The sequence below is a fragment of the Nerophis ophidion genome, linkage group LG15 (assembly GCF_033978795.1).
Source record: "Nerophis ophidion isolate RoL-2023_Sa linkage group LG15, RoL_Noph_v1.0, whole genome shotgun sequence".
In the NCBI taxonomy this organism is placed as follows: Eukaryota; Metazoa; Chordata; class Actinopteri; order Syngnathiformes; family Syngnathidae; genus Nerophis; species Nerophis ophidion.
In genome coordinates, this window is record NC_084625.1 from 21,353,974 (window position 1) to 21,366,932 (window position 12,959).

At 40.1% G+C, this 12,959-nt stretch overlaps 1 protein-coding gene across 1 annotated transcript in view; it reads left to right on the forward strand.

The window, feature by feature from the left end:
* Positions 1-302: 302 nt before the first annotated feature.
* Positions 303-12,959, forward strand: part of fam49bb (family with sequence similarity 49 member Bb) — a 47,789-nt gene continuing 35,132 nt past the window's right edge. Inside the window, exons 1-2 of the mRNA XM_061921749.1 lie at positions 303-457; positions 12,803-12,895. The gene's annotated coding sequence lies outside the window, so the exon portion shown is untranslated. The remainder of the gene's footprint in view (positions 458-12,802; positions 12,896-12,959) is intronic.

Below are 12,959 nucleotides of genomic sequence, written 5' to 3' on the forward strand. Positions count from 1 at the left end.
CTTAACACCGAAACTTGCAAACTTTATCGTGGATGTTATCTACTAAATCCTTTCAGCAAAAATTTGGCAATATCGCGAAATGATCAAGTATGACACATAGAATGGATCTGCTATCTCCGTTTAAAGAAGACAATCTCATTTCAGTAGGCCTTTAATGTCCCCGGACCACTGGTTGGGGACCCCTGTTGTAATGTACGGAAGCCATAATGCGAATAGAGTGTTTCTCTAGTAGGCCATAGTGGTCTAGACAGGGGGGCGGAGTTACGTTGAGTAATGGTGCAAGGTGATGTCCTCGGTGTCGAGTTGAACAAAACGAGCCCCCCTTGTGGGCTTGACGCCGATGACGCTAACCCGGAAATGGCAAATGGCTTTTCTTCTTGTGCTCGGAGCAGCTCTGACCGCCGCTGCCTTCCTTTAAAAGCGCGTCGTCCAGCCGCGTCTCTCCGCTAGTGAGCAGGTAAGACAAACCACTTCAAATTCCCATTGCAACACATTTTAATAAAGTTGTTGTTTAGCCACGCACCGGTCGCCATTCATTCATGCTTACAATTGTATGGCCGTGGGTCCAATAAACGATGAATCACGAGCGGTTTTCCGGCCACATCCCTTTTTTAACTAGTGATGCACATTTTTAATGATCCCGTCATTAAAGCGTTAAATATTACATCCACGCCAAATTAGCCGTTAAGTGGTTATATTTTAAACGACATATCGCCTCGTTTTTGCTCCCGTTTGCGTGTAATAAAATTGACCTCATTTTACCAACACAGTCCGATGCTTGCAAAATGCAATAACGAATCCTGTTCATTTTACACTTCCAAACAAACTTTGTATATTGGATGAGTTTACAAGCAACACACCGACAGCTGGGATTAGGTCAGGGCGATATGGCCTTTTGTTAATATCTCTATATTATTAGGCTATATCGCGATACACGATATACCGTATTTCCTTGAATTGCCGCCGGAGCGCTAATTAATTTAAAACCTCTTCTCACTCCTGCGCTTACCTAAGGCATGCGGTAAAAGTAAGCATGCGCTAATTATTTTAAAACCTCTTTTCACTCCGGCACTTACCAAAGGCATGCAGTAAAAATTTGAGTGTGATGTAAGCTTGGACCTTAAATCTTACGGAACAGCTTTTAATCTTAATGCGATTTCAAATTACCGGTATTGAAATCAGCCTCCTCCATTTTGAAAATGATGACAGGGGAAGTGTCACTCGTGACGTCACAAGTTTAACCAGGCGGTAATACTAAGCATGCGCTAATTATTTTGCGAAGCGAGCTTGACCCGGCAGTAATTCAAGGCAGGCGCATACTATATGCCCTGCGGCAATTCAAGGAAATGTGGTATATCTCGATATTTTGCCTTAGCCTTGAATGAACACTTGATACATATAATCACAGCAGTATGATGATTCTATGTGTCTACATTAAAACATTCTTCTTCATACTGCATTAAAGGCCTACTGAAATGAGATTTTCTTATTTAAACGAGGATAGCAGGTCCATTCTGTGTCATACTTGATCATTTCGCGATATTGCCATAATTTTGCTGAAAGGATTTGGTAGAGAACATCAACGATAAAGTTCGCACCTTTGGTCGCTGATAAAAAAGCCTTGCCTTTACTGGAAGTAGCAGACGATGTGCGCGTGACGTCACAGGTTGTAGGGATCCTCACATTGTTTATAATCATAGCTATTCGGACCGAGAAAGTGATAATTTCCCCATTAATTTGAGTGAGGATGAAAGATTTGTGGATGAGGAAATATAGAGTGAAGGACTAGAAACAAAAAAAAGGCGATTGCAGTGAGAGCGATTCAGATGTTATTAGACACATTTACTAGGATAGTTCTGGAAAATCCCTTATCCGTCTATTGTGTTGCTAGTGTTGTAGTGAGATTAAATAGTACCTGAATGTCAGAGGGGTGTGGCCACGGGTGTGTTGACCGTGAGTGACTCTGAGGGAAGTCACGCAGCTGCAGCAGGACGGAAGCTCCGCTGATGTCTCCGGTTAGAGCCGACTTATTACCACAATTTTCTCAAAACTGCCGGTTGACATGTGGTCGGGATCCATGTTCGCTTGACCGCTCTGTTCCGTAGTAAAGCTTCACCTTTGGGAATTTTAAACAAGGAAACACCAGCTGCGTTGGTGTGGCTTAAGGCTAAAAGCTTCCCACCTCCATCTTTCTCCTTTGACTTCTCCATTATTAATTGAACAAATTGCAAAAGATTCAGCAACACAGATGTCCAGAATACTGTGTAATTATGCGATTAACGCAGACTACTTATAGCTTGGATCGGGCTGTAAAATAATGTCCCGAGACTTCAAACGCACGCGTCATCACCCCGCGACGTTTTCAACACGACATTTCGCGGGAAATTTAAAATAGAAATTTAGTAAACTAAAAAGGCCGTATTGGCATGTGTTGCAATGTTAATATTTCATCATTGATATATAAACTATCAGACTGCGTGGTCGGTAGTAGTGGGTTTCAGTAGGCCTCATTTTAAACTTTCATGCAGAGAGGGAAATCACAACTAAGTCGATTGACCAAAAGTGTATTTATTAAACAGTTATTAAGCAGTGGCACAAACGTTCATGTCATTTCCAAAACAGAAAGGGCAAGATTGTCAGAGACATTTTAAGTGTCAAATAAAAATGAGCTGCATAGTAGGAAATCAAATAGTATTCCCCCATCGCTATGTGGTAGGTTTCTACGGACGTTTTTAAATTCGGTTGTTGACTATATGTTTCATACTGTGTTTATGTGGAAATGTTTGCCCCTGCATTTTGATGGTGTGGGCGTGTGGCACCGAACGGAGATGTTGACATGCAGAGTTTCAAACACTCTTCATTCTCTTGCGGGTGACTTTTCAAATGATGCTACATATTAGCAGTGATGTTACTTTTTATGGCAACGCTTCACCACCACACTTGACAAATTACGGTTGTCTGTTCAACATATTCCCACATGAAGACAAACCACCGCCAGACGATGGACCCCCTGCTGTTTTTCTTGGGAATTACTTCTTCCTTCATTCGCACCTTCTCTCTCTCGTATCACCACTCGCATGGATCTGCTAGCATCACAGCTAACGTTACCCACGCTGCTACCTCTCTGCTCCGCGAGGGCGTATACGTATGTGACGTATGACGTGACAGTATGTGACGTGTGTAAGAAGGTGCGCTTACACTGTGTGAGAAGGAGAAACAGGAAAGACCGAGGAGAGCCTGTAATGTAATGCCCGCAGCTAAAAGCATATGCGTGAGAACGTATACTCAAATATCATGATAGGGCTGGGCAATACGGCCTATTTTTAATATCGCAATATTTTTAGGACATATCGCGAAATACGATATATATCTCGATATTTTGCCTTAGCCTTGAATGAACACTTGATGCATATAATCACAGCAGGAAGATGATTCTATGTGTCTACATTAAAATATTCTTGTTCATACTTCATCAATATATGCTGATTTTGAACTTTCATGCAGAGGGAAATCACAATTAAGTCAATTTACCAAAACTTATTTATTAAAGTTATTAGCAGGTGACTTTTCAAATGATGCTACATATTAGCAGTAATGCTACTTTTGGTAGCAACGCTTGTGCCCCACACGAGACAAATTAAAGTTGACTATTTGACATATTCCCACCTAAAGCCGAACCACCCCCAGACGATGGACCCTCTGTGGTTTTTCTTGGGAATTAATTATTCCTTCATTTGTTACCAAATTCGCATCTTTTTTCGCACCTTCGCAACACTCCGCTAGCATCATGGCTAACGTTAGCCACGCTGCTACTTCTCTGCTGGGCGAGGGCGTATACGGATGTGACGTATGACGAGACAGTATGTGACGTGTGTAAGAAGGTGGGCTTACACTCTGTGAGAAGGAGAGACAAGAAGGAGTGAGAAGAGCCTGTAGTGTAATGCCCGCAGCTAAAAACAACTGCTGAGAACGTATACTCGAATATTACGATGTAGTCATTTTCTATATCGCACAGACAAACCCGCGATATATCGCCCAGCCCTATATCACAATATAGTAATTTTCTATATCGCACAGAGACAAACCCGCGATATAGATAGATAGTACTTTATTGATTCCTTCAGGAGATATATCGTGTACATCGATATATCGCCCAGCCCTAGCTGGGATGATGTAAAATAATCACGATGATGATAATTTAGCTGCTTGTGTCCTAGTAAATTGGATGGAAGTTGTTTTAAAATGGGTTCTGGTACTAAGGAAAGATCAACATTTGTGAATTTTTTTTTTTTAAGTTTCTACTAGGAAGACATGCACCTGGGGATAAGTTGATTGGCAACACTAAATTGCCCCTAGTGTGTGAATGTGAGTGTGAATGTTGTCTGTCTATCTGTGTTGGCCCTGCGATGAGGTGGCAACTTGTCCAGGGTTTACCCCGCCTTCCGCTTGAATGCAGCTGAGATAGGCTCCAGCAACCCCAAAAGGGACAAGCGGTAGAAAATGGATGGACGGATGGAGTTTACAGCATTTTGAAGTATAAAAATTGTATTTAAGCGAGGGATTTCCAAATTGCAAGCAAGGTTGTTAACATATATTTAAATATATTGATTAGAAATATACATAACATAGTTCAAATAATACATTAATTCAGTTGATAAAATACTTGAGTAAAAGCCACATGTTCCAAGGTAAACCATTTTTAAAATGGTAAATGGGTTATACTTGTATAGCACTTTTCTACCTTCAAGGTACTCAAAGCGCTTTGACACTATTTCCACATTCACACACTGATGGCGGGAGCTGCCATGCAAGGCACTAACCACGACCCATCAGGATCAAGGATGAAGGGTCTTGCTCAAGGACACCACGGACGTGAGTGACATGGTTGGTAGAAGGTGGGGATCGAACCAGAAACACTCAGGTTGCTGGCACGGCCACTCTCCCAACCGTGCCAGAAAATCAGTAGTACACAATAACTGAAAAAAATCTACTACTCATTTAAATCATTTGTTTCTTCTGTGTCCAGGGAATTGTTCCATGAGTTTGTAAACATGAACAAAAGCAACAAAAAAGGATTTTAAGAAAAACATACATTTTAATCTGATCTCTCTAATATTGATCATTTGCTGATACTACCTATAATATCCAAGGAAAACCATTTTTAAATGGTAAATGGGTTATACTTGTAAAGCGGTTTTCTATCTTCAAGGTACTCAAAGCGCTTTGACACTATTTCCTCATTCACTCATTCACACACACCTTCACACATTTTGATGTTTTGAACAACATACATGTATTTGTTGCTAGTCGAGGTTTTGTAAAAGAGTGTCTCTAAGGTCTGATTACTCGCTAAATATAACTGCAGAGCTGCTAAGTTGGCAACACCAATCCCTTTTAGTACCCCTTCTTACCCTCTGGCAGACCAAGTGCATGTTATGTGTTTATAAACGATTAACAGGTACCACCAAATATATTTGCGGTTCAAATTTAATTTAAAGTCCTTTACTTGCAAAGTGTTACACGGTGAGTACAGTACTTTTACAGTAAAAGTACATTGCAAATGTATTCCCAAGAGGTGCCTCGACATTATGTAATGTCCACTATATATGTCAGTATGTTTTATGATTTTATTTGATGTGTATTCTCTGCCTTCTGCAGAATGCATTTGAGCTTTGCACCGCAGCAGCAGTTGTCTGCAAAAGTCGACTGCATTTCCGTCCTCAGCCAACTCTGAAAGTGGAAGTGAAAACGTTCACAAAATCCTATTAGCATGTTGGACAAACTGATCCAACATTTTTTTCATCTCAAAGGCCGCTCTGTCAAATTGAGCTTGTGGAAATCAACACGACTCTTGCTACGCTATCGTTGACTAACCAAGTAGGAAAACACCCCTGAAATATTAATTTGGAAACAGTTTTTTTCCCTCTTAAAGCCGATGAAGCTTGCAAGTTGTGGGTAGGGATTGCAAATGCTTGCGTCACGTTCAACTGTTATCTTTTGTCCTAGTGTTGCTGTGGCATAAAAAAGCTCTTCCAGGTGAGTTTTGTTATTACCTGGCTTTTATGCAGGGGTTCCTAATGTTGTGGCCACTGTGAGCATCTTGCACTTTAGTTTTTCCTGCAGTATCATGGTAGCGAGTGTGAATTATTCATTATTTTCCATGCTCCTGCTAAAGTACTTCCCGGGCTGATCGGGTGTCATTCTAGCACTGACCAACACAACAATGAATAGCAAGAAGTCTCGCCGCTAGAAATATTTTGACAATGGTCTGTCTCGTGAGGAGTGACCGTCTCAAAGATGCTAAGAGGGGTACCCAGAATGTGACCGTGCAGCTTGTGAACGCACGCACTGAGCCCCTGGTCGGATTACGCTAAAATATTCCTGCTATGAATGCCCAGGTGGTGGGCGGTGCAGTGCAACACACAAAGTGTTCACTGCACCGGCACGGTTTGTCCAACTCCAGGACTACTACAACAAAGGAGTATTTGGGTCAAATTGCAAAAAAGTTGTGTTACATGAACATTTTCATGCAGTTTGTCAGGTTAATATCAAAATGCTGACACTGATGACCAACTCGTCTTTCCCACACATTCATTTCCTTGTCAGGCCACCAATAATCATTTTAGCGCAACTTGTTTGCCCTATCTCATAAATGCATTAGCGTGGAAATTTTAGCAATGATAGCTTGTTGTTACAACTCCCCTACAATAGATGGCATTGTGTTGGTGCTTGTTAACACGCCTCATTCTCGCCTGGTCTGACAGAGGATGAAAAGATGTAGCAGGAGGCATCTGTGATATTCATTAGGCAAGTATTTAGAGTCCACTCTTTTTCAAAATAATGATTTGTAGAGACTTTTCTGAGGTTTTATTGGACACTTTTGTAGACTTTAATATGAAAACAAGTATTCCTATTCTCAACGAGCAGCTCTTTTTTGCAAGAGTGACAAATTAGGGTAAGCCAAGAGAGCAGCAAAAACAGGTTTCTTAAATACATTGAACAACAACAAAAAACAGGAGCAGTCACACTAGGGCTTGGCGATATATCGCGGGTTTGTCTCTGTGCGATATAGAAATAGACTATATTGTGATATTCGAGTATACATTCTCTCGCAGTTGCTTTGAGCTGCGGGCATTACACTGCATTCGTTTCCCTTTCTTTCTTGTCTCTCCTTCTCACAGAGACATAAACCAAGCGCACCTTCTTACATACGTCATGTGTGCTACCTCAGACGCTCCCTTGGAGCATAGAGGTAGCGACATGGTAACATTAGCTGTGACACTAATGGTGAGGTGCGGGTCATAATACGAGAGGGAGAAGGTGCGTATTTGGTAAAGCATGGAGGAAGAATTAATTACCCCAAAAAACAGCACGGAGTCCATCGTCCGGCGGTGGTTTGGCTTCAAGCGGGAACATGTTCAATATTTACGCGGCAAAAGCGTTGCTGCAAAAAGTAGCAGCACTGCTAATGTAGCATCACTTCAAAAGTCACCCGCTAGACAATGAGGAGTGCTTGAAACTCCGCATGTCAACATCTCCGGTCGGTGCCACACCAACAAAATGCCGAAACAACTATTTCCAGATCAACGCTGTATGGAAAAAAAAACTTCAACATAAGGAGATAATGTCCGCAGCAGCCTACTATGCAGCTCATTTTTATTTGACAGTTATTAAAATGCCTTGTGACATCATGCACAAAAGTGCACTTTATTTGTTTTTAATTATTGTGGTGGCGTTCTCTACAAAAAGTACACTTTAATTTAGTGTTGTTTTGATATGTCATCTTGGTGGCATCATTCACAAAAGTGCACCTATAGCTTGTTTTAAAATGTCTGTGACAATCTTGCACATTCTGTTTTGGAAATGACATGAATGTTTGTGCCACTGCTTAATAACTGTTTATTGATAACAGTTTTGGTCACTTGACTTAGTTGGGATTTCCCTCTCTGCATGGAAGTTTAAAATGAGCATATATTAATGCAGTACGAACAAGAATGTTTTAATGTAGACACATATAATCATCACACTGCTGTGATTATATGCATCAAGAGTTCATTCAAGGTTAAGGCAAAGTAGAGATATATATCGTATATCGTGACATGGCCTAAAAATATTGAGATATTAATAAAAGGCCATATCGCCCAGCCCTAAGTCACACAATATAGTTAAAAGTACAAATTACTTAAAACATAAACATGAAAACACACAATAGGTGTAATGAAATATTAAAGGCCTACTGAAATGAGATTTTCTTATTCAAACGGGGATAGCAGGTCCATTCTATGTGTCATACTTGATCATTTTGCGATATTGCCATATTTTTGCTTAAAGGTTTTAGTATAGAACATTGACGATAAAGTCCGCGACTTTTGGTCGCTAATTAAAAAGCCTTGACTGTACCGGAAGTAGCAGACGATATGCGCGTGACGTCACGGGTTGTGGAGCTCCTCACATCTGAACATTGTTTACAATCATGGCCACCAGCAGCGAGAGCGATTCGGACCGAGAAAGCGACGATTTCCCCATTAATTTGAGCGAGGATTCGTGGATGAGGAAAGTGAGAGTGAAGGTCTAGAGGAAAAAAGACACTGTCCAGTGGGAGCGATTCAGGTGTTATTACACAAATTTACTAGGATAATTCTGGAAAATCCCTTATCTGCTTATCGTGTTACTAGTGTTTTAGTGAGATTATATGGTCGTACCTGTACAACCTGAAGGTCGGCCCTGCACCTTTCTTCAGCACCAGTCTATGGGTGATGGCGATGCCCATCTCTGCCCTTCGCAAGGGGCCCTCTTCGAAACACGATCTTTCGAAATGATCGCTGCATAATACACTGTACTTTGTGTGTGTGGTCCAATCCAACCGTGTTCGCTTAACCGCTCTTCCCACCTACAGCTTTCTTCTTTGACGTCTCCATTATTCATTGAACAAATTGCAAAAGATTCAGCAACACAGATGTCCATAATACTGTGGAATTATGTGATGAAAAGAGATGACTTATAGCTGTGAACGGTGCTGGGACAAAATGTCCTCTACAATGTGTGACGTCACGCGCACGCGTCATCATACCGAGACGTTTTAGCATGATACTTCCATGCGAAATTTAAAATTGCAATTTAGTAAACTAATCCGGCCGTATTGGCATGTGTTGCAATCTTAAGATTTCATCATTGATATATAAACTATCAGACTGCGTGGTCGGTAGTAGTGGGTTTCAGTAGGCCTTTAGAAAAAAAAATGCAAGTCCAGTTTCTCGATCCTTTTAAAACGGCCTGAAATGTCCCCTAAATGTGATAAGTTAAGGCAGCCTCAGATCCTTTTGTAGTTCATTCCATGACAATGGAGCAGCAAATCTGAAGGCTTTTTTAAAATCAAGGTTTGTGTTGGCTCTAGGAACCAACACGCCAAGGATGTCCTCTAACCGCAAACTGTAGCGACTGTCGTCTCTACACATAAAATAACATAAATAAGGGAGAAACAGACCAAGAAGTGATTCATATATAAAAAACATCCATCGATCAAATCTGGGGACTGACAAAGATGGACAGTTTGCCGTACCATAAAAACCAACATTAAAATACAGTAGAATAGTAGGCCTAGGTGTTCATTAAATACAAGGCAGAGTTTTTTTTTTAACAAGTATATTTAATATTTTGGCCATTGTAACATTACACACAGTTTGAACAGTAACACTGTGTTGGAATATAGGAAAATAAAACACTGTACTCTAAAAAAGGGATTATTTGGCATTTGGCATTTCTCGCATACACATACCACAATTTGAGAATCACTGCTTTATATGCAAAAATATATTTGCATTTTTAATATCCCATTTCGTTGCATTTATCTAATACTTTATGGGAAAGTACCGGGAATTGGTACTGTATCGATTCAATTTGGAAAAGGGACCAACCATACCTATATCTTTCTATCGTAATATTATGACTATTTGCTTGAAAATACCTGTTTTTCTCTTTGTAATATTACTTTTTTTTTGTTCAAATATAAGACTCTATAGGACTCTATTTTTGTAATAGTTTCTCATAATACAATATGATTTAAATAAGTTGTTCTCATAATGTTGTAGTAATATGAATTAATTTGCATAAAACTCCTTTTTACTTTCTGCTTAAAATATAACCTAATAATTAAGTATAATTCTGATTTCCATTCACATAATATTTTAACTTTTCTCAGTTTTTTCAGTTTTAAAATATATTGTTTCACTCAGCGTCCAATTTGATCGCTGCTCTGCCATGGCTTATACTGCTCACAGACACTCTGGGGACAATTTTACATGATATCTACATATTGCTATGTAATGCTTAGGAATGGGTACCTTTTCACATTAGAACTAATACAGTACCAACTCCAGTACCTGGGAATCAATACCAATATTCAGTTGTACTAATTTTCGGTACTTTTGTGTGTATTCATCTGTTAATGAATCCCTGTCATTTAGAAGTAGCCATTCGCTTTATTTTATCCTCCAGTTTTTTAGTCAGGAAGTAGTCTGTTAAGTTGAATGTTGCAATCTTTTCTTTTGTTGAGCCCTACAAAGTGATAATTTTGCATGTTTTATATTACACACCAGCTGTTTGAATGTAGTGGGTATCTTAGTTGTAGTTTGGATTACCAAATTTTGGGGGTATTTAAATACCCGTGTATAATTGATAATGCTAATCAGGAGCATGTATATGATGTATCCAAATTTACATCAAGATGCTTTACTAGCTTTGTTGGCTACAATTACTGCTGTTTGTCCAGCAATTGCTTGAGCCCATGTCAAGTTGACAACTGGATGTTAAATCACACGCAACAATAGTATCAAAATATGGTACTGCTTGAGTTCATATGAATTGATGCAGGGTAGTGGTGACAGACTTCATTCTTATTTCTTTCAGCATTAAAGCAAAGTAGCGAATTGACCCCTACAGTATTTTGTCAGTTACTGTTGCAATGTTGGATAGAAGAAACGTGCACAAACAAGAGTGCACACATTATCATGCGGTGCTGCAGAATGGAGCTTTATTGATCTCTCTCTGCTGGTCTAATGTTCCTTTATTTGCATCAACTTCCTCTCCATCATTGCACCTTTTTTTTCATTTTACTTACAGGAAGGAGTGGGTGTACTATTCTTGCTTTAAAAATGTTAACAATAATGTTGTACATGGCCACGGCTGCTGCTGCTGCTTCTCGAAGTGTGCGTTTCCTGCATGTCCCTTCTTGCCCATGAAGCCCTGATCAGCACACAGCTGAGGTGATGACGTGAAGCACTTGAGTCCGACTGAACAAACCAACCTCAATCCCTCCCGCCATAGCCCGTGGAAGACTGTATGGAAGAGTCTTTTTTAAGTCTTCCAGCAGCCTTTATACCAGGCCTGGACAACTATTTTGACACGGGGGGCCAAATTTAGAAATAGAAATATGTCTGGGGGCCGGTATATCTATCTATCTATCTATCTATCTATCTATGTATACATGCATGTGTATATATATTTATACACGTTAGCTATGAAAATCTGCTGTACAGTATGTGTGCTTGGGTCCTATTTTTAAGAACACTAATACAAAACCTCACAATAATGTCTAATCGAATGCTAAACGTTAAACAGACCACCTTAAAAACAGAATGGAATCAAAAAAAAATTTTACTGAATGAAACACCCAGAATGTACATGAAAATAAAGAATGTAGGATTTACAATATTAACTATGAACGATAAAACACTGAATATTGACAACATGTGAATGTCACACCCCTCTCGATCAACATATTTTACAATCAAGCGAAACGCAACAAAAGTGCAACAAACACAGCGAAATATGAGCGCGAAGGGTAAAAAAAATCCCACCAACAATCTCATACATCTGATATATCACTAAGCTTTAGAACTTTGTTGTAAAAATCTCCTTCCGCGTCTGGCCGCTCTGGAAACACTCTGTGGAAACGCCCGCTACCCACACTGCCTGGTGTCTTATCTGAGCTGCTGCGGTTTAGATTACCATAGTAACTAGTATATCATTCAAAAGCGCAGATTCCAACCATTCAAATACTATGTATAGTTAAAGACTTACTGTAATTAGGAAACATCACTGCACATCATAATAGCTGCTACAGTTTGGATCTTAAAGATCTAAAAAAAAATGTTTGGAATATCTGGCGGGCCAGATTGTAAAGCTTAGCATGCGGCCCCCGGGCCTTAATTTGCCCAGGTGTGCTTTAAACTATTTCTTTATTATTGTTATCTTATGTATTTTTTTGCATTGAAATTGTTAACATACTTGTGTGAATTTCTCATATTCACTCACTGGACTCTTTATTAGGCATGTAGTAGGCTCCAATGCAAATAAGTTATATTATAAAAAAGACAAGAAAATGTTTCAAAACAACTCATTCTTCATACCAAGGCTTGACATCATGACTTTTAATTTGTGTTCTTGATTGTTATCTTGACTCTCGTGATGTACTTGGCCTCAGATGATTCCACTGCACTGCTTCAGGCTAGTTGTCTATTTTGCGCAGGGGGGGGGACTTTACAACATCTTGACTGTAGTTGGGTGTTGATCTTGGAACAAAATGAGTGTGAACGATGGTAGTGGTCCCTCGTTGGTGGCAGTGGGGAGCTTTGTAGAAATCGGAAGTGACTCAGAGGAAGTGTTGCACAATAGGAAGTGTTTTTGTGTGTGTGGGTGAGTGTTTCTTCCTCTCCATGTTTCACAAGGCATCGCATGACAAGAACACACACTTAGCATGCTATGTGCAACTCTTATGTTGACGTTATTGGCTTGTCTTCCACAGGCTGACCTCTGCTGGAGGATTGACACCAGAGGCCTGCTGCCAGGCCCGGCCTCCCTGCTCCTGACCATTGTTCTACAGCAAGGCTGCTTGCGGGTAACCCCTATTCTCCTCCATTTTGAAGCTTTACCATGCACCGTTTTATATGATAGGAATTTGG